This window comes from Onychostoma macrolepis, chromosome 04, assembly GCF_012432095.1.
Source record: "Onychostoma macrolepis isolate SWU-2019 chromosome 04, ASM1243209v1, whole genome shotgun sequence".
Classification (NCBI taxonomy): Eukaryota; Metazoa; Chordata; class Actinopteri; order Cypriniformes; family Cyprinidae; genus Onychostoma; species Onychostoma macrolepis.
This window is the reverse complement of record NC_081158.1, coordinates 23,269,736-23,294,236: the sequence shown is the minus strand read 5'-3', so window position 1 is coordinate 23,294,236 and position 24,501 is coordinate 23,269,736. Positions and strand designations below refer to the sequence as shown.

The following is a 24,501-nucleotide window of genomic DNA, read 5'->3' as shown; positions in this document are numbered from 1 at the left end:
GCATTCAGAGCTAGTAGAAGATGAAGACCTTCTTTTTCTTTGCATATCCTTCATCATTTGTCCCATATCCAACAACATTCCCTTCATCCATTTAATTTCCTCAGATAAAGACTTCACCTCATTTTGGGTTGCAGTAATGGAAGCTCCTTGTGATGTAACCTGCTGACTCCAATCCTCTGGCTCTTGTGACAGTTGTCCACTTGGAATAATCGAAAGATTTGACTGAGCAATCACATAATCTTGATGCCGTCTTGGAGGCTTACAATCCTTGATGAGCGTTTAGGTCTTACTCAGTCATCCTCAGTATCCATTCTAGCAGCCTTTCCGGCTCGATGGACCATGAAAATTGGAAGGGATATTAGGCTGGTTTGGCTATTGCTACCGGAATGGTGAGTCCATTAAAACTCATTCAGTCATCGATCTCATGTTTCCAGTTTATTTTCTCAACATGTAGGAAAATACATTTCCATGGTAACAAGTGCTGGTAGTTGTTGGTTTCTGATAACCCATAAGCACATAGAAACAATTAGTACATACACACTGATTAGCACAAATCACACATGAATTCTAAATCAACTTCAACAAATCCAATAAAGATCAGAGAAACTTAATACTTCAATATAAATACGTTATACACATAAATCAAAAGAACTTACATGGTCAACAACACAACAATTCCACACAAGCCATGTATGAGCAGAGAGACGGCTTCTCACAAACACATTGAGACTGAGGCTTAATTAGTAAGACGGCAGGTGTTCTTATCAGGACTCATATCAGGAATTTTCTACACTGATATTAGGCTTGTTTGAGATGAGCAAAATCTGTGCAGAAGCGATCACCGGTGATCGCCGCAAGATGCATGCCGGTTAGAAAAGTGTCCGAGTTACGTTTGCCTTGCTTTGATGTCATGCTGACGTGTGCCAAAAAACTCTCGTGATGGCGAGGCGGCTTTGTCGGATTGAGCAGTCGCACGCAGTTGCTCTCCACTGACTGCATTGATCAAAAGCATGATGGGAAACGACGGACTGACGACGCAGCTTAATGCTCATTGGTTCAGACAACCATGATGCTGCGTTCTCTTCTAAAATGTTTTATTTTTTTAATCTGATTTCATGCTATTATGTATTTAAATTGTGCATGAATATCCCCAAACACTATGACAGTGCAATCTCTGTGTGAGATATGTGATTGTTGTCATATTTTCTATAAAAATCTAAAATACATGTTTGAATTAAAATAAAAATGGATGATAAATACGCCTTTCGTATGGAATTAAATAGCAAGCACTTTGAGTGTCTTGTTCATCATATTTATATTCATATAAAAGCAACAGAACTGAAATGATATCATGTTTATCAGCAGCACAGCATATGAGTGAGAATAACGTGATATCTGCCTTTGATCCCGTTGGTATCTGTTCCACTTCGAGACGTCAGAACTGTCCATCTTGACTGCGCTTATTTCACTCCTCCCCTCACTGCAGCCGCCTACTCTCGCCTACATTTCAGGCGAGGCAAGGCGAGGCACATCTCAAACAAGCCTAATATATCAAAGGAACTGAAATCTAGTGTCAGCGTCAGTTCTGGCAGGTCACGTTAGTCCAGCTTGCATCAGCTGACTCTCAGCTGATCTATGTCTACCTATAGGAATGCGACACCTATCACAGCACTCATATATAAGGTCCTTCAGTATTATCGCCAGCTTTGCATTGCTCAATAGTTAATTACATGGCAAATTCGGCAGGCAAAACACCATCATCGCTAGGAATCGGGAATTTAGCGGGTGGAATTCGCTTTCCCAGTGGACTCACCTCCGATTCATTCAAGTCGTTAACTTGAACATGTGAATTCACTGCATTGATCATAAGCTGCCTGATTCGGAAGTGACTGAGTTAGCATTACTTCACGCTTCGCTACATTATTGACATGGAATCCATGAGTTATGTGACCAACTCAAGAACAAGTCCAAAGGGGAACTTCATCCCCAAGAAGGATATCCAGAGATCAAGCATCCTCGTCACAGCTGCTATGTTTCACTCTCTCGAAACGTCTTCACAAGCCAAGTTCCTTTTAATGCTCTCAGTTATTGGCAACATGCGTGTTGCTAAGGCTATCCGCGTTGCTTAGGCTCATTTAGTTGTTTAGTTGGCAATGTGCGGTACAATCTGTGTTACCAGCAACACGCTTGTTGCTGCATTAACATGTCTCAACATTATTTTTCACTTGATATAATAGGCACTGCCCCGCACAAGCTGTTGGAACGTGCATTAAACCGGAAGAGATCACTCTGGCGAGCCGTAAGTAAGGGACCATGGGGTAAGTGCAAGTTTTGCTTATTGATCATAAGTGTCCGATTCAGAAGTAGCATTGCTTCATGCATTGCTATATTATTGATATGGACTCCATAGTTATAAGACTGACTTAAGAAGTGAGTTGGGATCTTCATTCCCCACATGAAGAACGATTAAGAGTTCATGCTCCACGTCCCAGCTGGCTATGTTTTGCTCTCCATTCATCTCTGAATGTCTTCAGGAAGCTAAGCTAAGTTCCTTTCATGCTCTCAGATTATTGGCAATATGCTTGCTAAGGCTTTCCGTCTTGCTTAGACTTATTTAGTCGTTTTCAGTGAAATGCTCAGGCTATGTGATCATACTGATAATGTGCCTTACTTATCTGGTTGTTATTGGGAGCACGCTTGTTCCTAAGCTGTCTGGTATCTCGTTGTTATTGGTAGCACACTTGTTCCTAAGCTGTCTGGTTGTTATTGGGGGCACGCTTGTTCCCAAGCTATCTGGTTGGTAGCACGCTTGTTCCTAAGCTGTCTGGTTGTTATTGGGGGCACGCTTGTTCCTAAGCTGTCTGGTTGTTATTGGGGGCACGCTTGTTCCCAAGCTATCTGGTTGGTAGCACGCTTGTTCCTAAGCTGTCTGGTTGTTATTGGGAGCATGCTTGTTCCTAAGCTGTCTGGTTGTTATTGGTAGCACGCTTGTTCCAAAGCTGTCTGGTTGTTATTGGGAGCATGCTTGTTCCTAAGCTATCTGGTTTTTATTGGTAGCACATTTGTTCCTAAGCTGTCTGGTTGTTATTGGGAGCACGCTTGTTCCTAAGCTGTCTGGTTGTTATTGGGAGCACTCTTGTTCTTAAGGCTATCTGGTTGTTATTGAGAACATGTTGCTGATTAAGCTTTTCAGGTTTGGCAACATACTCATTAGGTCATCTGGTTAAGGGCAACATGCTTGTGGCTGTGGCTTAAGCGGGTTTTGACAACATTCTTGTTTCATTCAGTGGGTAAGGGCTACATGCTTGTTGCTTAAAGCTTGAGATTTTTGCTGTCCTTTTGTGTCGGGGGATATAGTATGGTACTGTAGTATAACTAAATTGACTGGATTCAAACTCAGGTCGCTCCCATTTGAAATCACCAAGTCAAACATGCCCCTACCCCAAAAGGATCTCGCCCCTATTTTGATAGCTCCGCCCCATACATACATACGGTAACGATTAGTTCTGTGAAACAAAGCAAAACCAATGTTACTCACCTATCGAGAAGAAACAAAGCAACCTCTGCGCCCGATCGCAGGCCTTCCTGCTCCTTGATTTCTCTCCAGTGCTGGAAAGCTGATCCGATATTTACACAGGTCCTTCTTCTTGCCTTATCGTAACACCGTGTCTACACCGGACGAGAGCGGCGTGGCGCAACAAATTACTATAGAACTCATTATAATCAGTGATGCTGTCCACACTGGATGCGACACGGCAAATCCCCGACAGTAAACTGCTGCTGCGTTCTATTTATGACATATTGACACAAATCTCAAATGATTTTCAATGGTCGCTTTGTCGCGTCCAGTGTAGACAGACCGCGAAAAGACAACTGTCGTGTCTGGTGTAGACACAGTGTAAGCCGCCTTTTGTTCCGCAGACGTTTTCCTCTTTTGTTTTTTATCTGCCATCTCTATCTTTCTGTCGTTGCTCAGCTCTGCTAATGTCCATCATGTGCAATGATGAGCGCTCTCTCCTCGCATCATGAGTAGACCGAGAGTTGGAGGACCTTCAAGACATGCAGGTGATGTTCAGCAATGGTCTGGGAGTATGGCGAGATGTCATCTAGGTACATGAGCACTAACTTGTGGAGGTACTTCTGGAGCACCTCGTGCATGAAATCCTGAAATCCTATTGAGGGCTCTGTAGTCGATTCAAGGCTGCAAGCCTCCGTTATTCTTGGCCACAAAAAAGAAACTAGAAGCAGCAGGGGATGTTGAGGGACAGATGTAGCCTTGGCAAAGAGCCTCCTCTGTATACTCCTCTATGGCCTTCTGCTCTGGGATGCAGAGTGGATAGATCTTTCCATGAGGCACTGGCTCACCTGAAAGAAGTTCAGCTGCACAGTCCCATGGCCGATATAGAGGTAGTTGGGCATAGAAGCTCGTTTGGAACACTTGGAAGATTAGGAAAGCTTTTTGGAAAACAATTGTCACATAAACCTGAAGCCTCAACCTCAACCAGACCTCTCCTGTAAACCAAGACAGCAGTGGGTTGTGTCGAATGAGCCATGGACACCCTAGGATGATGCCAGCAGTGGATTGCTCCTGAACCAGGAAGTCAATGGATTCATGATGGAACAGGCCGACTTGGAGTTGGACAGGGACCACACAGTGGAGCCTGGTGACTTCGTAACACTATGACTACTCATTACTTTTCATTTTATTGTTGTTTGATTTTGATTTTTTGTTGTTGTTGTTATTATTATTATAATATTTTAGATTAAGCATGGTTACTTTTTATTGTCACTGCTTTTATTTATGTTGTTTTATTCACTGTTACTTAAAGTTACATTAGAGGATTATTAAGATAGCTCAATTAAGCTAGTTAAGCTCATTCAACATCAATTGTGGCATTTTTATTACCACAAAATTTATTTTACATATGTACCTCATTAGCTTTAAAAAAAGTAAAAAGCCTGGGTTACAGTGAGGCATTTACAGTGGAAATTATTGAAGATGATTTGCAAATGTTAAAATATGCATAGTTTCAAAAGTATAGCTACAAAACAAACACCATGCATGTGAGAAAAGGCTTACTAATCTTTTCTGTGTAAAGTGATATACAATTTTATTTTGTTGTCATGACAAAATAACATAAAACTGTAAAATAAAAGTGACGAGACCTCAAATAATACTTGTACTCAGATTAACTTGTACTGAACTTATATTATTCATTTAAAACATTTGCATGTCAAAAACATAATAACAAAAAATGATTAATGATTGCCTAAATTTGGATCATGATGCTGTTTTTATTTCTAGCTTGTGTTGGATGAGAAATTCACGCCAGGAGGTCGAACAGTGCTGTTCAAATCTGATGATGAACAAGCAGTGCTTCCCAGATTGCACTTTGATCCAGTAGATTTCAAACATATCTACATCGCTCTGAGGAAACAGGTGCAGTTTACAAATGTCAATAAAAAGTCAATTTTGAAAATATTTTAACATTCAAATCTGTCAAACATAACAGATGATTTCTTCCATTTATATAAAAGTCATATTGTTGACTGACTATTTTTGCTTATGTTTTTGATGTAGTTAAGAAGAGTGTGCATTGTTCAGTGTGATGAGTACAGCACTCTGAAAGACTGCAGAGCTTCTCTGGATCCTCTCTGCAGCTGGTGTGTGAACACACACAGGTCAGCCTGCCTTTATCACGTGTAATATTTCACACATCATACATAATATCTGCTGCAGGCTGCATCTACACCAAATACTAATTTTCATTGTAGAACAACATGTTAACCTCTTATCATATGGACATGATGAGCAGTGTGCAATCAATTCTGTAGTGATAAATTGGGTAATACTGTAATATTATTGTATTGGGTAATACTCTCATTCCATCCTGACGATAGCTGCTCGCATCTCAGCTTGTCTAACAGACATTTCTTTGCTGGATGAAGGACCACCACCTTCAACTCAACCTTGCCTAGACAGAACTGCTTGTGGTTCCATCAAACCCATCATTTCATCACAATTTCACCATCCAGTTAGGCACATCAACCATAACTCCTTCAAAAACAGCCAGAAACCTTGGCGTTATGATTGATGATCAGCTGACTTTCTCAGGCCACATTACTAAAACTGCCCGGTCCTGCAGATTTGCTTTATTCAACATCAAGAAGATCAGGCCCTTTCTTTCGGAACATGCTTCACAACTCCTCGTTCAAGCTCTTGTTCTGTCCAGGCTGGACTATTGCAATGCTCTCTTGGAAGGTCTTCCAGCTAGTTCTATCAAACCTTTACAATTAATCCAGAATGCGGCCGCAAGATTAATTTTTAATGAGCCAAAAAGAATGCAGATCACACCTCTGTTTATTATGTTTCCCGGAGGGGCCGTCTTCGGTTCACTTAGTTTTGTCGTGGCCACGAGATATTAATTTGTGGGAACGTCATATTAACTCGTGGGAACGTGATATTATGACGTGGCCATGAGTTCATTTTGTCGAGGTAACGACATCCTTATATCGTGGCCTCGAGATGCTATGTTGAGGGAACAACATCCATTTCTCGTGGCCACGACTTCTTATGTTGAGGGAACGACATATTTTTCTCATGGCCACGAGTTTAATGTGTAAACAAACCTACGTGACCATAGCAACCGGTATTATCAGGGATTCATTAATATTTTATTTTGAATTAAGAAATTATTATATTAACTATTATAGAAATTATTACATAATTAAATTATTATATTTACCATAGGCTACCGGACTGTAGGAAATTGCACGTGATGTAAACAGCATTCAAATCAAGTTTATCATGAATAGGCTAAATGTTACATAAAGTACATAAAATAAAATATACATTATCCATCCCACAGTCTTGCTAGCTGTGTGTGTCCATTAACCGATCATCTTTTTCCGTAATATTTGTATATTATTATTAGCTATTATTATCATCATCATTATTATTATATTTTTATATTCGTTTTTTCCCTTCATTTCGATCTCTTTACATAACGTTCTGACTAGTTTTGTAAATAAGCCAACTGTAAATGCTCAACATATAAAGCTTTACACTAATTGAAAGGGGAAATAATAAAATATTATATTTATATGAAATAAATATAAAAAATATAGCCCTAACAAGTTAATATAACCTAATAATAATAATAATAATAATAATAATAATATACAAATATTAAATGAAATGTTTAATGTTAATAAACATGTTTTATCCATCTCTGATAATCCCGGGTTGCTATGGTCATGTAGGTTTGCCCCTCCTGGGCACCGTAGTTTATCAATTTGCACTGGCTACCAATAGCTGCTTGAGTAAAAGAGGCACAAAATCACTTTCACAGACTTTTAAATTAAATGTTCCCTCCTGATGGAATGACCTGCCCAACTCAATCTGAGCAGCTGAGTCCTTTAGCCATCTTCAAGAATCGGCTAAAAACACATCTCTTCCATCTTTATTTGACCCTCTAACTCTAGACTAGCACTCTCTATTCTACACTGAACAAAATTATAAACGCAACACTTTGATTTTTGCCTCCATTTTTCATGAGCTAAGACTTTTTCTATGTACACAAAAGGTCTATTTCTCTCAAATTCTCGAAAACCAGTCAGTATCTGGTGTGACCACCATTTGCCTCACGCAGTGCAACACATCTCCTTCGCATAGAGTTGACCAGGTTGTTGATTGTGGCCTGTGGAATGTTGGTCCACTCCTCTTCAATGGCTGTTCAAAGTTGCTGGATATTGGCAGGAACTGGAACACGCTGTCGTATACGCCGATCCAGAACATCCCAAACATGCTCAATGGGTGACATGTCCGGTGAGTATGCTGGCCGTGCAAGAACTGGGATGTTTTCAGCTTCCAGGAATTGTGTACAGATCCTTGCAACATGGGGCTGTGCATTATCATGCTGCAACATGAGGTGATGGTCGTGGATGAATGCCACAACAATGGGCCTCAGGATCTCATCACGCTATCTCTGTGCATTCAAAATGCCATCAATAAAATGCACCTGTATTCGTTGTCCATAACATACGCCTGCCCATACCATAACCCCACCGCCACCATGGGCCACTCGATCCACAACGTTGACATCAGCAAACCGCTCGCTGTCTGCCATCTGCCCTGTACAGTGAAAACCAGGATTCATCCGTGAAGAGAACACCTCTCCAGTGCCAGACGTCATCGAATGTGAGCATTTGCCCACTCAAGTCGGTAACGATGACGAACTGCAGTCAGGTCGAGACCCTGATGAGGACGACGAGCATGCAGATGAGCTTCCCTGAGACGGTTTCTGACAGTTAGTGCAGAAATTCTTTGGTTATGCAAACCGATTGTTACAGCAGCTGTCCAGGTGGCTGGTCTCAAATGATCTTGGAGGTGAAGATGCTGGATGTGGAGGTCCAGGGCTGGTGTGGTTACACGTGGTCTGCGGTTGTGAGGCCAGTTGGATGTACTGCCAAATTCTCTGAAACGCCTTTGGAGACAGCTTATGGTAGAGAAATGAACATTCAATTCACGGGCAACAGCTCTGGTGGACATACCTGCAGTCAGCACGCCAATTGCACGCTCCCTCAAGACTTGCGACCTCTGTGGCATTGTGCTGTGTGATAAAACTGCACATTTTAGAGTGGCCTTTTATTGTGGCCAGCCTAAGGCACACCTGTGCAATAATCATGCTGTCTAATCAGCATCTTGATATGCCACACCTGTGAGGTGGATGGAGTATCTCGGCAAAGGAGAAGTGCTCACTAACACAGATTTAGACAGATTTGTGAACAATATTTGAGAGAAATAGGCCTTTTTTGTACATAGAAAAAGTCTTAGATCTTTGAGTTCAGCTCATGAAAAATGGGGGCAAAAACAAAAGTGTTGCGTTTATAATTTTGTTCAGTGTAATTCTATTCTTTAAAAAAAAATAAAAACCTGTTCCTTTTAGACTTGCCTCTATTAATTTACTAACTGCTTGTTTTCTTTAATAAAAACTTGTTTTCTTTCTTTTGATTGCTTCCATTGTCCTCATTTGTAAGTTGCTTTGGATATAAGCGTCTGCTAAATGATTAAATGTAAATGTATTGTTTTATCTAGATGTTCTACTCAAGATGAATGCTCAAATACGCCATGGGTATCCATCCCAAAAAACTCTCTTCAGACGCTGCTGTTTTCTTTTCAGATGACAGAGAATTCTTCTAGAAAGGTAGACAGCAATATCTAAAAGTATTTTCTTAATTATCATTAATAGGAAAATATTTACAAGACTACTCTTTACCAACCATTGCCCTCTCCTACACAGATCACTCTACATCTGTCCTTGAGTCTGGAGAGCACAGAAAATCCCACTTTCTCATGTACTTTCACTAAAGAAAGTGTAAACCTGTGTGACGGGTCTGATCCGCCTGCAGTTTTCCCAAACTGCTCCTGTAGTTTTTCTGACCAGCTACTATACACTGGAGGTTGGTTCTCTGTCAGTACAATGGATTTTATACATTGTATATACTTTTGTAGGCTATATATTGTGGGAGTGTAGACACACATCTGTGGCTCTATGGTGCCTGAAAAAAGGTCTTAATTTAGATAGGGATTTTAACAAAAGGATGTTGTCCAGATTGTTTTGTGAACATGTCACAACAAATGCAGGCTTTGCAAAGAGCTATTGGTTTTGGAAGGATATTGTCATATAAAAGGCAGTTAGCACCAGTGAAATAGCAGTAGAAGAAAGTGGAAGTACTCTAGAGAGGACACAGAAATCAGCTATACTTAACATGTAGTAAGATGACATTGTGCATAAAAAGTTTGACCCTTGAAGTTTTTGCCTGTGATCTGTTTTTGTCACACACATTCAAGAACATTTATAACATTTAGTCAATATGTGTGTGTGTGTCTGTATGTAGGAAGGAATTTGTGACCACAGTGCACCTGTGCATGTCCTAACTACAACTACACGTCTTAGTGTCATTTCCTCTCACTCTCATCAACCTTAACCAACTCAACAGCAGCTCAAGAGAACCTAAGAATTTCTCTCAAATGTTGTTGTTGTTTTTTTCATATCTCTGGAGTATCAGCTTAATAATCAATCAGATGCAACCTAAAAATAAATAAAAACAAAATTAAATATTTTTTTCTACACAGTGTGTCAAAGTCAAAAATCAAAAGTCAGAAGTCCCTCCCCCACCCAAAAAAAAAAAAAAAACTGCAGCTGTGGTTGCCAGAACTTTACTATTAAAAACCACATGTAGAATCAAAGTTCATGCAACTATTTCCACAAGTTGAAATGAATACAAATATATGTAAGATGCATAGTATCACAAATATAAAGTGGAAAAGAATTTAGAACAATAGCATAAAAAAAAAAAAATTAATGTGAAGTGTCATCACCAATCTATAATAGAAAATTTATATATTGAGAATATTATTGATTCAGTAATAATAACACTGAATATTATCATTCAGGTTTAACAGTTTCTGCTACGGTTACTGTTGAAGATCAGAAAATCACAGAGATGCTGACACTTAGGAACTGTTCCAGTATCACAGAACATTCACAAAGTGCTTCATATACACAGTAAGAAAATGCAGTCTGTAGGAGTTTTAAACAATTTAATCCTTGATTTATACTGACTAAAATGTAGAAATAATAACACGTTTCTGTTGTGTACTAAGTGTGTGTAACATTAAATAAATGCAGGTGTGTTCAGTGTATCTCAGCTGGGTGTCACTGGTCCTCATCCCTCCAGCATTGTGACTGGACACGCGGAATGCAATTAAACATCCAGGTGAGAAAGTGTGACACTCCCAATACTGTTCTTGCAGTACTAGTTATCTTGTTATTTATTTATTTATTTGTTTGTTTTGACACTGATTGCTCATTATAATTAAATTCAATTCAAGTTTATTTGTATAATGCTTTTTACGATACAAATCGTTGCAAAGCAGCTTTGCAGGAAATTAAGTTTCTACAAAACTTAATATATTTAACTTATGGCAAAATTTGGTAATTCTGTATGTTGTCTGAGGGTTGGCATCCTCTGAGGGGTTGGCATCATCTCTTCTCAGGTGTTTGGTGATCTCAGATCATTTAAGGGTTGGATCCAGACTGAAGCTTCTATAATTCCTAGTTACCACAGGATGTTAATCCCGTGGCAGAAACAGAGAAACAATAGAGACATAATTAGCGTAGCTGCTGTTCCATCCAAGCAAAAATGATTTGTTCAACCCAAGCTAAAGAATAATAATGTGCGTTTGATCAGATATAACTTCAGTACAAAATTATAAGATGCATTATGTGAATGCTTGGCTAAAGAGATGTGTCTTTAATCTAGTGTAGCAAATTAGCTCAAGGGGGAAATATTAATAATTAATCATAACTCTTTATAATTAATTATAATATTTGGTTAAGTTAATAGAATTAGCTTGATAAAGCAGAATTTACGGTACAATCAATTGACCAGGTCGTCTAGCGAAAGCTCAGTATTGATTATTTATTCATTCAAGGAAATCTTAATTTCCAGGGTAAGAGAAATACCCTTTTTAAGGTACAGTACTACTCAGAGCTTGTAACAAGATCAAAATCATTAAATTGACTTGCAAGCAGGGAATCAGAAATGAATACTCATATGTATTGTGATGTTGGGGGTTATGACCCTTTGTCCGAGAGCATGGTTCGAATGGTTCTGGCAGTCTATACTTTGATTAAATTACAAACACACATGGCATTCTATGAGGAAGTGATGTACACCAAAGTGTCCGTCATCAAATGAGCATTAATTTGGTAGGAGGCACGATATAGGTGGGGTTACATTAACTAATACTTCACTCATAAAGCATGTATACAACAAAATACAATGCAAGAGACACCATACAAGATTTGTCTATAAATGAAAAGGAGGAAAGTTCTGTTTTTATGGGCATTGAGTGGGTTTCAGAAGGGTCTGTTCTTACTGCACTTCGCATCTCACATACTTTTGAGCAATGAAACAGTCTTATCAGATGGTTTCCCTGGTAACTGAGCCCTTTAGGGTGCTCTTTCAGGAGAAGGGTCCATAGACCCTCACAGTTTGTTTGTGGAATGAGAGGGTTTCCTGGATTATTCATTAAGTATAATGACTAAATGTGTGTCTGATTGGTCCAAACGCTACACTAGATTTAAACGGAGAGAGTGTGTCTGAACCCCAAACGTTATCAGGAAGGCTATTCCAGAGTTTGGAAGCCAAATGTGAAAAAGCTCTACCTCCTTTAGTGGATTTTGCTATCCTAGGTACTACCAAAAGTCCAGAGTTTTGCGACCTTAGGGAACGAGTTGGATTGTAGCGTGGTAGAAGACTAATTAGGTACGCAGGAGCTAAACCATTTAATAATATAACGCCCAGATTTTTGAGTGTAGAGGAAGTAACAGTACATTCGTCTAGATGCAAATTGTAATCCAAGAGATTCTGTGTACTGTTTTTTGGTCCAATAAGTAATATCTCAGTCTTATCTGAATTTAATAGGAGAAAATTATTGGTCATCCAATCTTTTACATTTTTAACATACTCTGTAAGTTTAGATAATTTAGAAGTTTCATCTGGTCTTGTTGATATATAGTTGAGTATCATCAGCATAACAATGGAAACTAATCCCGTATTTTCTAATAATATTACCAAGGGGTAACATGTATATTGAAAATAGCAGAGTACCTATTACAGATCCTTGTGGTACTCCATACTTTACTGGTGATAATTGAGATGACTCCCCATTAGGCAAGGCAAGGCAAGTTTATTTATATAGCACATTTCATACAGTGGTAATTCAAAGTGCTTTACATAAAAGGAAGTGAAATAGTCATTCAAAAAATAATCACAACAATAGAAACAAGGAATTAAAAAAAAGCACATCTGATCTCTTCTGAAAGCTGGTTCCAACTGCGGGCAGCATAATAGCTAAACACGAACTCCCCTTGTTTTGTGTGAGCCCTTGGTATTTCTAACTGACTCGATCCTAATGATCTGAGTGGTCTGTTAGGTTTATATTTGGTGAGCATATCTGCAATGTATTTAGGTCCTAGGCCATTGAGTGATTTATAAACGAGTAAAAGTACTTTAAAATCCTAAATGTAACTGGAAGCCAGTGTAAGGACCTGAGGACTGGTGTGATATGCTCAGATTTTCTGGTTCTAGTCAGAATCCTGGCAGCAGCGTTCTGGATGAGCTGCAGCTGTCTAATGGTCTTCTTTGGAAGGCCGGTGAGGAGACCATTACAATAATCCACCCTGCTTGTGATAAAGGCATGAACAAGTTTCTCCAAGTCTTGACTGGAAACAAAACATCTAATACTTGCAATGTTTTTGAGATGATAGTATGCTGATTTAGTTACTGCTTTGACATGACTACTAAAACTAAGGTCTGTCTCCAGAATCACCCCAAGATTTTTGACTTGATTTTTAGTTGTTTGACACCTAGAGTCAAGGTATGCATTCACCTTGAGAACTTCATCTTTGTTTCCAAATGCAATGACTTCAGTTTTCTCCTTGTTTAACTGAAGAAAGTTCTGGCACATCCAACTGTTAATTTCATCAATGCATTGGCAGAGGGAGTCAATGGGGCTGTAGTCTTTTGGAGATAAGGCTAGGTAAATCTGGGTATCATCAGCATAGCTGTGATAGGCAGTTTGGTTCTTTTTCATTATTTGACTTAGTGGGAGCATATACAGGCTAAACAAGAGCGATGCAAGAATTGAGCCTTGTGGGACTCCGCATGTAATGGACGTCCACTTAGACTTATGCTCTCCTATACTCACATAATAACCTCTCCCTTCTAAGTATGACCTGAACCATTCGAGTACCATCCCAGAAAGCCCGACCCAGTTTTCCAGTCTCTCTAGAAGTATGTTATGATCGACAGTGCCAAACACAGCACTAAGATCTAGTAGTACCAGCACTGATATTTTGACAGAATCAGAATAAAAGCGAATATAATTTATTATCTTAATGAGTGCTGTCTCTGTGCTGTGATGCGCTCGGAAACCAGATTGAAAATCGTCCAGGTATCCATTTGAGTTTAAGTAGTTGTTCAGCTGATTAAAAACTACCTTTTCAATAATCTTACCTATGAAAGGAAGATTTGATATTGGTCTATAGTTGCTCAACATGGTGTTATCAAGATTGCGCTTTTTCAGAAGGGGCTTAATAATTGCAGTTTTCAGGGAGTTTGGAAACATCCCAGAAAGAAGTGAGGCATTCACCACTTCTAAGAGATCTGCTTCTAAACAGTTAAGCACACTTTTGAAAAAAGATGTGGGAAGTGTGTCAAGATAGCAGGTTGATGATTTAAGGTCTTTTTGCTGACCTTTACCGGAGCAATATCATCAATAACATTCTTAACTTTTGAGTTAAATGTATCCAGGAGAAGATCAACAGAGTCTGCAGAAATGCTTGGTGTTGAAGATATAGCCTTCATAAATAGTGCACTAGTGTTCTCGTTAATGCATCTCCTTCTGACAGAGACAGATCTAGATTCAGTGGTAACAGAGATCAGTATATAAAATAAAATACAGAAGTAATCAGATCGTGCTACATCCTTAATAACAATGGATGAAATGTTTAGACCTTTACTGATGAGTAAATCTAGAGTGTGTCCACGACTGTGTGTGGGTCCATGCACATGCTGAATCAGGTCAAAAGTGTTTAAAACAGTAATAATTTCTTTTGTAGTTTTGATTTCTGCATGATCTATGTGAATATTAAAATCCCCTGCAATAGCAAACAGTCAAACTCTGTGGAAGTCATTGATAACAGTTCTGTGAATTCTTCAACAAAGGCTGGAAAGTATTTTGGAGGCCTGTAAATAACGATAAACAGAATGCGTGGAGCACCTTTCAGCACAATACCTAGGTATTCAAAAGACAAATACTGACCCTATGACACTTGCTTGCATTGATAAACATCTTTAAATAGAGCAGCTACACCTCCACCTCTCATAACAGTCCTGCAGACACTTGTAAAATTAAAGTTAGGAGGAGCTGTTTCATTGAGGACTGTTGCACTGCAGCTGTCTTCTAGCCATGTTTCATTTAGAAACATAAAATCCAGGTTGTTTGTGGTTAAGTCATTGATCAGAAATGATTTATTTTTTAGTGAGCGAATGTTTAAAAATGCTAACTTGACGGAATTACATTTTGTCTCTACAGCAATCTTCGATTGATGCATTATCCGCAGATTAGATGGGTCAGCCATACGGCTTGAGAAGGCCTTAGACTTTCTATAACGTGATAAAACAGAGATAGAGAAAGCTACAGGCACACTGGGTTCCCGCTTGTTCTGTAAACATTTGTGTAAGTTGCTGCTAACATGGCGGGGACCTGACACACATCACTGAGAGTAGCTATCAGTTGTTTTTGGTTCACCTACACCCGATGGAGGAGGGTTTGGCCCTGGCATTGTGGCAGCGGTCGGAGAGCTCTCACAGGAGGAGGAGGGAGAGCTGGGCCTGCAGTCTTTGGTGGTTGTGGGGCCCACCATTTTTTAGTTGATATCTGGGGGCTTGCAGCAAAAGAGTGGGAGAGTTTGGTCCAAGCATACACCAGTTCCTCCATTTTCTGTGAGAAGCTTAGAAGTGGAGATGCTGGAGAGAGGGATAGTGTGTCTGGTGAGCGGGGCTCTGGCTCTGGTGTTTCCGGTGGCTGTGATATGTTGTCCTGGCTTCCCTGGCTGTTTTCCAGAAAGTCGTCCTTGGGTGCTGAGTCTTGAAGTTGTTGTAGTACGTCACAGTCTGTCTGTGATGAGGTCTGTGAGCAGGGCTCAGCCGGGACAGTTTCCAAGAGCAGTGCTTGTTGTGGCTGCATGGCGTTATCAATGTCCACATCTGGGGTAGAGGATGCTACTGCAGCAATACGAGATACTCGTGACAATCTGATGTCTCGAGTTCCTTTGGGTCTCGCTCCCTGTTTTTGCCATCGATTAATCTGTCGATCAGTTTCGGCTTGTTCCTCTACACTTGGTATAAACTGTTGAGATTCACTAGATTCACAGGACTCACCGGCTGTATGCTGAGGGGGTTCGTGATGACGATCTGCTGTGTGTTCCACCTGTTTTGGATGTCCAGCAAGTAACTTTGTTTCAAGAACCAAAATCCTTTGTAGAAGTCTGTGGCAGTTCATGCAGCAAGTAGATTCCACAAGGGGCATTTTCTTTCCCGTCTGTTAGAATGTCGGCAGCTATGTTTTCCCGTCTGTGGAATGTAAGCTGCTGGCAGTGGGAGGCAAAGAGTATTCCAGTCCCAAAAAGTCTTTAGTTTGGTGTTTGTGCTAAAACTGTGTTGTTTGAGCACTGTGCTGATCTGCTGAAGTTAAAGTCTTAAAAAAGTCTGAGAAAAGTACATAAACAGGGAGCAAAGCGCAGAGCTGTAAGCAAGAGCGTCCGAACAGTAGCAAAGCCGGAAGCCAGAAACAAAGTGGTAGCGATCTGACAGGTAGGATCTAAAGTTTAGCTGACAGTTTAGATTCTAAACCATCTTAAAGCCTGCCCTTGAATACCCGTATAGTTTTGTAATCGATCTATAAGTATGTCATGATCTATAGTGTCGAACGCAGCACTAAGATCAAGTAAAACTAGCAATGAGATGCAGCCTTGGTTTGACGCAAGAAGTAAGTCATTTGTAATTTTAGCAAGTGCAGTTTCTGTGCTGTGATGGGGCCTGAAATTCTTCACAGAGATCATTTTTTTGCAAGAAGGAGCACAACTGAGCAGACACAAGATTTTCTAAAATTTTAGACATAAACGGAAGATTTGAAATGGGTCTGTAATTTGCCAGTTCACTAGGATCTAGTTGTGGTTTCTTAATAAGAGGCTTAATAACCGCCGGCTTGAATGGTTTTGGGACGTGACCTAAAGATAACGATTTAAGTAATTTAGTGGGTACAGGATCTAATAGGCATGTTGTTGGTTTAGGTGCAGTGATAAGTTTATTTAGCTCTTCCTGTCCTATAGTTGTAAAGCACTGCAGTTTTTCTTTGGGTTCGATGAATGAAGCTGAAGTACTAGACGCCGTAGAATCTACATTTATTATTTTATTTCCAATGTTATCTATTTTATCAGTGAAGAAATTCATAAAGTCATTACTATTAAACTGTGAGGGAATATTTAGATCGGGTGGCGTCTGGTTATTTGTTAATCTAGCCACTGTGCTAAATAAAAACCTTGGATTGTTTTGGTTATTTTCTATGAGTTTGCGGATATGCTCTGCCCTGGCAGCTTTTAAAGCCTGTCTAAAGCTGGACATACTGTTTTTCCACGCAATTCTAAAAACTTCCAAGTTAGTTTTTCTCCATTTGTGCTCAAGATTACGAGTTTCTTTTTTGAGAGAATGGGTATAACTGTTGTACCATGGCGCAGTATGTTTTTCTCTAACCTTTTTCAATTTGATGGGGGCAAAAGCTTCTAATGTATTAGAGAAGATAGTGCCCATGTTGCTAGTCATTTAGTCTAGTTCATGTGTTTTTATGGGTACACAGAGCAGTTTAGATAAATCAGGCAGGTTATTTGTGAGTCTGTCTTTAGTGGCTGGAACAATAGTTCTGCCTAGATGATAACGCGGAGCCATATACTTAATATTAGTAATACGCAGCATGCACGATACAAGGAAATGGTCAGTAACATCATCACTTTGAGATACGATATCAATATCAGTAAGATCAATTCCATGTGATATAATTAAATCTAGTGTATGATTAAAAAGATGAGTGGGCACAGTGATGTTTTGCTTGACTCCAAAAGAGTTTATTAGGTCAGTAAATGCAAGTCCTGATGCATCATTTGTATTATCAACGTGAATGTTAAAATCTCCGACAATTAGCTCTTTATCAACATTACCCAATAGGTCTGAGAGGAAATCTGCAAATTATTTTGGAAAATCTGTATATGGCCCTGGCGGTCTATACACAGTAGCCAGAGCAAGAGATAGGAGAGATTTCTTTTGCATATCTGACAGTGTAACATTGAGTAGAAGTATTTCGAATTAGTTAAACCTGTATCCTGTTTTCTGAGTAACATTAAGAATATTACTATATATTGTTGCAACACCGCCACCATGACCAGTCTGACGGGGCTCATGCTTGTTACAGTAGTTTGGTGGAGTAGACTCATTCAGAGCAATATAATCATTTGTTTAAGCCAGGTTTCAGTCAAACAGAGTACATCAAAACTATTATCTGTGATCATTTAATTTGCAATAACTGCTTTGGGTGTGAATGACCTAATGTTTAGGAGCCCAAGATTTAAAAATAGTTTTTGTTCATTTATTTTGCATTTTTCTGGTTTAATCACGATCAGATATTTCTTTTATTATAAACCTTAGTAAGATGTGAAAAAAAAAAAACTGGAACTTGAGTTGGAAATGAATGCCATACAAAATATCCCAAGGGTCATACAAATATATTCTTTATGCAAAATAAAATATTATTCTTAATATTTATTCTTTTAATTTTGGAGTGAAATATCACCCTGATGTGTTTTTTATGAGATTCGCCCTACAACTATAACTATAGTTTCAATTTTATCTTACAGTATAGATGAAATGTGACCCTGGACCACAAAAACAGTCATATGGCTCAATTTTTCAAAATTGAGATTTATAAAATCATCTGAAAGCGGAATAAATAAGCTTTCCATTGATGTATGGTTTGTTAGGATTGGACAATATTTGGCTGAGATACAATTATTTGAAAATCTGGAATCTGAAGATGCAAAAAAAATCAAAATATTGAGAAAATCGCCTTTTAAAGTTGTCCAAATGAAGTTTTTAGTAATGCATATTACTAATCAGAAATGAAGTTTTGATATATTTACAGTAGGAAATTTACAAAATATCTTCATGGAACATGATCTTTACTTAATGTCCTAATGATTTTTGGCATAAAAGAAAAATCAATAATTTTGACCCATACAATGTATTTTTGGCTATTGCTACAAATATACCCCAGCGACTTAAGGTTTTGTTGTCCAGGGTCACAAATATCATTGCACTAACTGAAAAGAACTTAGGAAGTACATGAAACATTCATAGTTCTCCGTCGTTCTTTACTCTTTAGGATGCATGTAAAGATCAACACTCTGAGACAGATTACAAAGTAAGTGTCATATCATGTTTATGAAATGAGGATTTTATTTTAAAGGACCAAAGGTCATTTAATGTCCTTAAAAAATGTTTGTTGCATCACATACACCTCAACAAAATGTTTAACTTTTAACAGAAATTCGTTTAAACCATTATGAACATTTGTAGATTTTATATCCCAAGAAATAAAATGTAAATAATCAGCAATGCATTTTATTGGCATCTTTGTTTTTAAGTATCACGATTGCTCTTTTGAATATTTGTGGTATATTGATCTACAGATTTTAGAAGTATAAGGTGTTCTATATCATGTTATATGCTGTGCTATATCTTGTGGTAGAGTGTTTTTGTGTGTGTGTATCTGTGTCCCGTAGGAGCCAGAGATTCTCTCTCTGGAGCCGAACAAGGTTTCTTTACATGGCAGAAACAATGTTTTACTAAGAGGAAGAAACCTGGAATCTGTCACTAAAATCAGTATTCAAGGGGATCTGGACTGCATTCCTAAAGAGTGAGACTGTTTTTTTTTTTTTTTAAGTATTTGTGAAACCTTTTTCTTCTTCAAAAACGTAACACTCCATAACATACATACAATATAACCAAAATAGTTACTCCATACCACACTTCTCCCCTCCCCCCCAACTGGAACATGCACCAAATATTCATGAAAGTACTCTAATCACACATCACCATCAGAAGAACCTCAGCCGGACCAAGGAAATGAAAAAGGGAAAAGAAAAAGCAAAAAAACAGAGGAAAAACAAGATAGAATGACACATAGCACAATAACAACATAAGCAAGGACATCCTTAAAATATAGACCTGAGAAAGGGGCCACAGATTTTGTCAAACATCTTTAATCTGCCCGCTCTAGAGAAACGTATCCTTTCAAGCTTGAGGGCCGAAAGCATTTCAGCTAACCATTTTAAAAAACTTGGAGGTGACGTAGATTTCCACTCCATCAGAATCACTCTTTTGGCCAGCACCATGCCAAACATGAGGGAGAGTTGTTGAGATTGAGGCCAAGTTAGAGCCTGGTCTGAACATCCAAATATCGCTAAATCGGCATCAATATTTATCTCATTTTCAAAAGCGCGTGAATAAAGCCTAAAAATACTTTTCCAAAATTCGGATATCTCCAGACATGACCAGAATATGTGAGCGTATGTCCCGTCAGCACTTTTACATCTATCACACAAAGGAGAGATAGAAAGGTACAACCTATTAAGTTTAGCTTTGGTATAATGTAATCTGTGTATCACTTTAAATTGTATAAATTGTAGTTGCACATTAATAGAGCAAGAGTGAATTCATCTCAACCCCTCCTCCCAAGTAGAGGCTGAGATATCCTTTCCTAATTCCCTCTCCCAAGCATCTTTAAGGTGCGCTGTAGAGGCTGTGTGTTTGTTTAGTGGTATATATGAATGTGTGTATATTCAGATAAATGATACTGTAAATCTGTTCATGAATGTTTCTCTTCAGATCTCCAGTGTTTGATCGCTCCAGTGACACTTTAAGGTTCCACATTCCTCCGAGTGGAACTAAAGGAACAGTGAAAGTGTGTGTTGTTACTCCTGACGACCGTTGTCATGGTAACAGCACCATCACTTACAGTTCTCAGCCCAGCTGCACTGGAATACAGCCCACAGTCACCTGGAGCAGGTCAGACCATTACAGACCACTGTCTGATCAGCTGCCATGCTGCATATATGTTTGTTTTCAGTTATTTTGATTCTGTTTCATATCTTTTCATGCAGCGGTGGAAGGATGATTTACGTTCAGGGCAGCAATCTGGAATTAGTGGAGTCAGTTACTGTCCATCCCTTTGATAAAGTGCTGAAAACACAATACAGTGCAAGCTCAGGGGTAAGATGTGTTTATTACATGTGTGGTAACTATAAAGCTAAAATGTGCTGTTAACCTCAAACAGGAACCAGTCTAGCAGCTCAGAGGACTTCATCATAATATAGTTATACAGTCTACATTCACACATGGTGCATGAGTTCTCATTTGTCAGATTTGATCATTACTTTGCTCATATAATTGTTAAATGCTGACTGTCGTTATTTAGTTAGCTGTAACAAAACATTATTTATTGTATTTATGGCTAACATGTAGCTTCTTGAATATGTCAGATTTATTTATAAGTCCTATTTTCATTATCTCTCTTTCTCAGGACATGTGGTTTCACTCACCCCCCTATGATGGCGGTGGTCAGTTTAGCTTGTTGCTGAATGTTGAGAACTCCACTGTGGACTGTGGGTATTATTTGTCCTACCAGTCTGATCCAAAGTTCATCCGATTTACTACCTTTCCAGTGGCCAACGATCTACAGGTGAACATTCAGGTAAAGAGTGACTAAATTGGATTTACTGTTTGAAGTTCTGCCCCTTTCATGCTATTTAATAAAAGATGTAGAGAAATTAATGAAAGAATTTGATCTGGCAGCTGTGCAGAGACGACACTAATTGTTTTTTCTGTTTCTCAGAAAAAGGCAGATATGCTGAATTTGCGTATGAATGAGGTGACTGTGACGGGTCTACAGGGAGATCAGCTGTATCAGTGTGTTCTGGAGAAGATTGAGTCCAATGCTGTTATCTGTACAATTAAAGGAGAATCAGGAGCTGTCACTGCAGTGGACACAGTCACTGTAAGTCTGTTTTATTTTCTTGCATATGGTAATTATAATGTTAAATCTCAATAGATAATGGGAAGGAGAAGTCCATATAGTTTGACTTTATTAATTGCTGCTAAATATTAGTCAAGTTTGTGAGATACTTTAAGAGCAGAACATTTTTTTTCATTATATTTTCAGATCGGCATTGGGGATTCTTATGTTCACAGAATGAGAAAAAATACTAACTATTTCTGCCTGAGTCCATAGAAATCATCTGGTCAAGTATGAAGAAGCAATAGAAACACTTCCGTTCAGTTTCTCACAGCAAAAATCTGGAGGAAAGAAAAAAAGGCTGGGAAAGCATGATTTGCTTAGACTAGGCAGTTCTATGGCTGTTATACCCATGTATTGTCATACAGATGAGCAAGTGTTTTTTTACGGGATTATATTATCATTTTTTTTTATTTAATACAATATCCAATCTGTTTTTCCTGTTCAGTGACCACTGCGATTTACATACAAACATAGTAAGTAACCTTAGTAAGAATTTGTAAGTAAACTTATGATATAATGCCCTGTTTACACACATAAAAATTATGCCTCAGAGATCAGAAGAATAATATTACTCTTATCTCATCTTTCATCTTTCTGACTGGTCAGAAATCTCCTGTCAGATACTGTGGCGCTGTTCTCTAGACAGCAGGTGGTGCTCTGCACCTACTTATTAATTATACAGTGTATAAACACAGTGAAATCAAAACTTTCTACAGAGGTCAAACCTGCTGTTTAGTGCTGTGATACAGTTCTTTTGGTGTGAAAGATGATTGTAGTCTCTTTTTTACTGTAATCCTACACAATTAAATTTTTTCGCTTATTAATCTGATATTCTATGTTATCAGTATGCTGTACACAGTGTACACAGAAAGAGTCTGGTCTGTACTTAAATGAACAAGCACATTAACATTCACAAAAACATACACACACATTTAGTACAAAATACAGCAAGTCATCACAGCATATGTTTTATTGCTGAATAACTACTGTATCAGTCGAAATTACCCCTAAGGGCCATTTTAGCTATTTAATAGAAGAAAGAAATTCGTGCAGGTCTGGAACAACTTGAGAGTGAGTAAATTAATTTTCATTAATAATTGTCATTATTTTTTGTTAATTTTTAATTTTTAATTTTTGGGGGGGGGGGGTGAACTATTCCTTTAAGTTGGTCTTAAAATACTTGTACTTAGTGTACGTTTTTGCATTTATTAGCATAAATATATAATATATTGAAATGCATTTATATCTTATGATATGTGACCCTGGACCACAAAACCAGTCTTAAGTGGTCGGGGTATATTTGTAGCAATAGCCAAAAATACATTGTATGGGTCAAAATTATTGATTTTTCTTTTATGCCAAAAATCATTAGGATATTAAGTAAAGATCATGTTCCATGAAGATATTTTGTAAATTTCTTACCGTAAATGTATCAAAACTTAATTTTTGATTAGTAATATGCATTGCTAAGAACTTCATTTGGACAACTTTAAAGGCGATTTTCTCAATAATTAGATTTTTTTTGCACCCTCAGATTCCAGATTTTCAAATAGTTGTATCTCAGCCAAATATTGTCCGATCCTAACAAACCATACATCAATAGAAAGCTTATGTATTCAGCTTTCAGAAGATGTATACATTGAAAAATGTGAAAAATTGACACTTAAGACTGGTTTTGTTGTCTAGGGTTACATATAATATACATGTAAATATATTCAAGACAGTGAAAGGGCTTTAAAACTTGATGTGCTGATCAGAATATGATATGTATCACATGTAATGCCTTATACTTGAAGAGCCCTAATTTGAATTAAACAGAATGCTTACCACTTTTTTGCTATGTGTAATGGTATTTCCTGCATATGCAAGTGGTTAATGCATTAACAACCACATTTCTCCAATATTCATAGTGGTTGCTGTGCACAGAGTTGTAATATTTTTTTAGTGCCATTACTATGACACGTTTTTATTCTGTACATACAGAAACATGCAAAAATAAACAAGCTGAGAAACTACATCTTACTTCCTGTTTGCAACTATTTCAGTGCCATAAACAACAATCAAAATTAATCTACACTTGAGAGGCTATAAACAAACACACAATGACGAGTGATGACCCCACATATACAAAGACACACTAATACAATTACAGCTCATGCTTTGAGACACAATCCATCAGAGAGTGATAAAATAAAAGTATGGAGAGACTGCTATTTATAGCCATATATTTTTGCCATGTGTTGCATGTACAGAAAAGTTAAAAGAATCATTTTCATAGTAATTAATTTAGCTTTATATAACAGGGTCAACAATTAAAGAAGCAGTAGTATGTCCCAAAACTAATAGCCTAATTTGTTTTTAACATATACAGATGTATGCTTTTTACCTTGTCTGCAAAGTGAATTATACATGATGGGTGACAGGTTTTGTGATGTTTGCGTCAGGACAAAAACCAGTATGAATATTATTATTAAACACGTTGATCTTGTACTTCGTAAAAATCTTCTTTCACTTGATGTCATAAGTTACATTTTAAAACGATTAAGCATACTTTTTCATTTAATTTTATTATAGTATTTTTATTTATTTATTTCAACGTTCACTCAAGTAACTGTTTGTAAAGTTTGTCTTCGTTTTAGAAATTAAAATGTCTCTGTTGTTGCCAGACCTCCGCCCTCATCTCACAGAGCTACTTCACATCCACCCACTTCACCCTTATACTCATCTGAGCGCAGCTGATC

General features: G+C 38.2%; 1 pseudogene; it reads left to right on the top strand.

Annotated features, from left to right (window-relative positions):
• Positions 1-21,793, top strand: part of LOC131538524 (plexin-C1-like) — a 34,763-nt pseudogene extending 12,970 nt beyond the window's left edge.
• Positions 21,794-24,501: the final 2,708 nt, after the last annotated feature.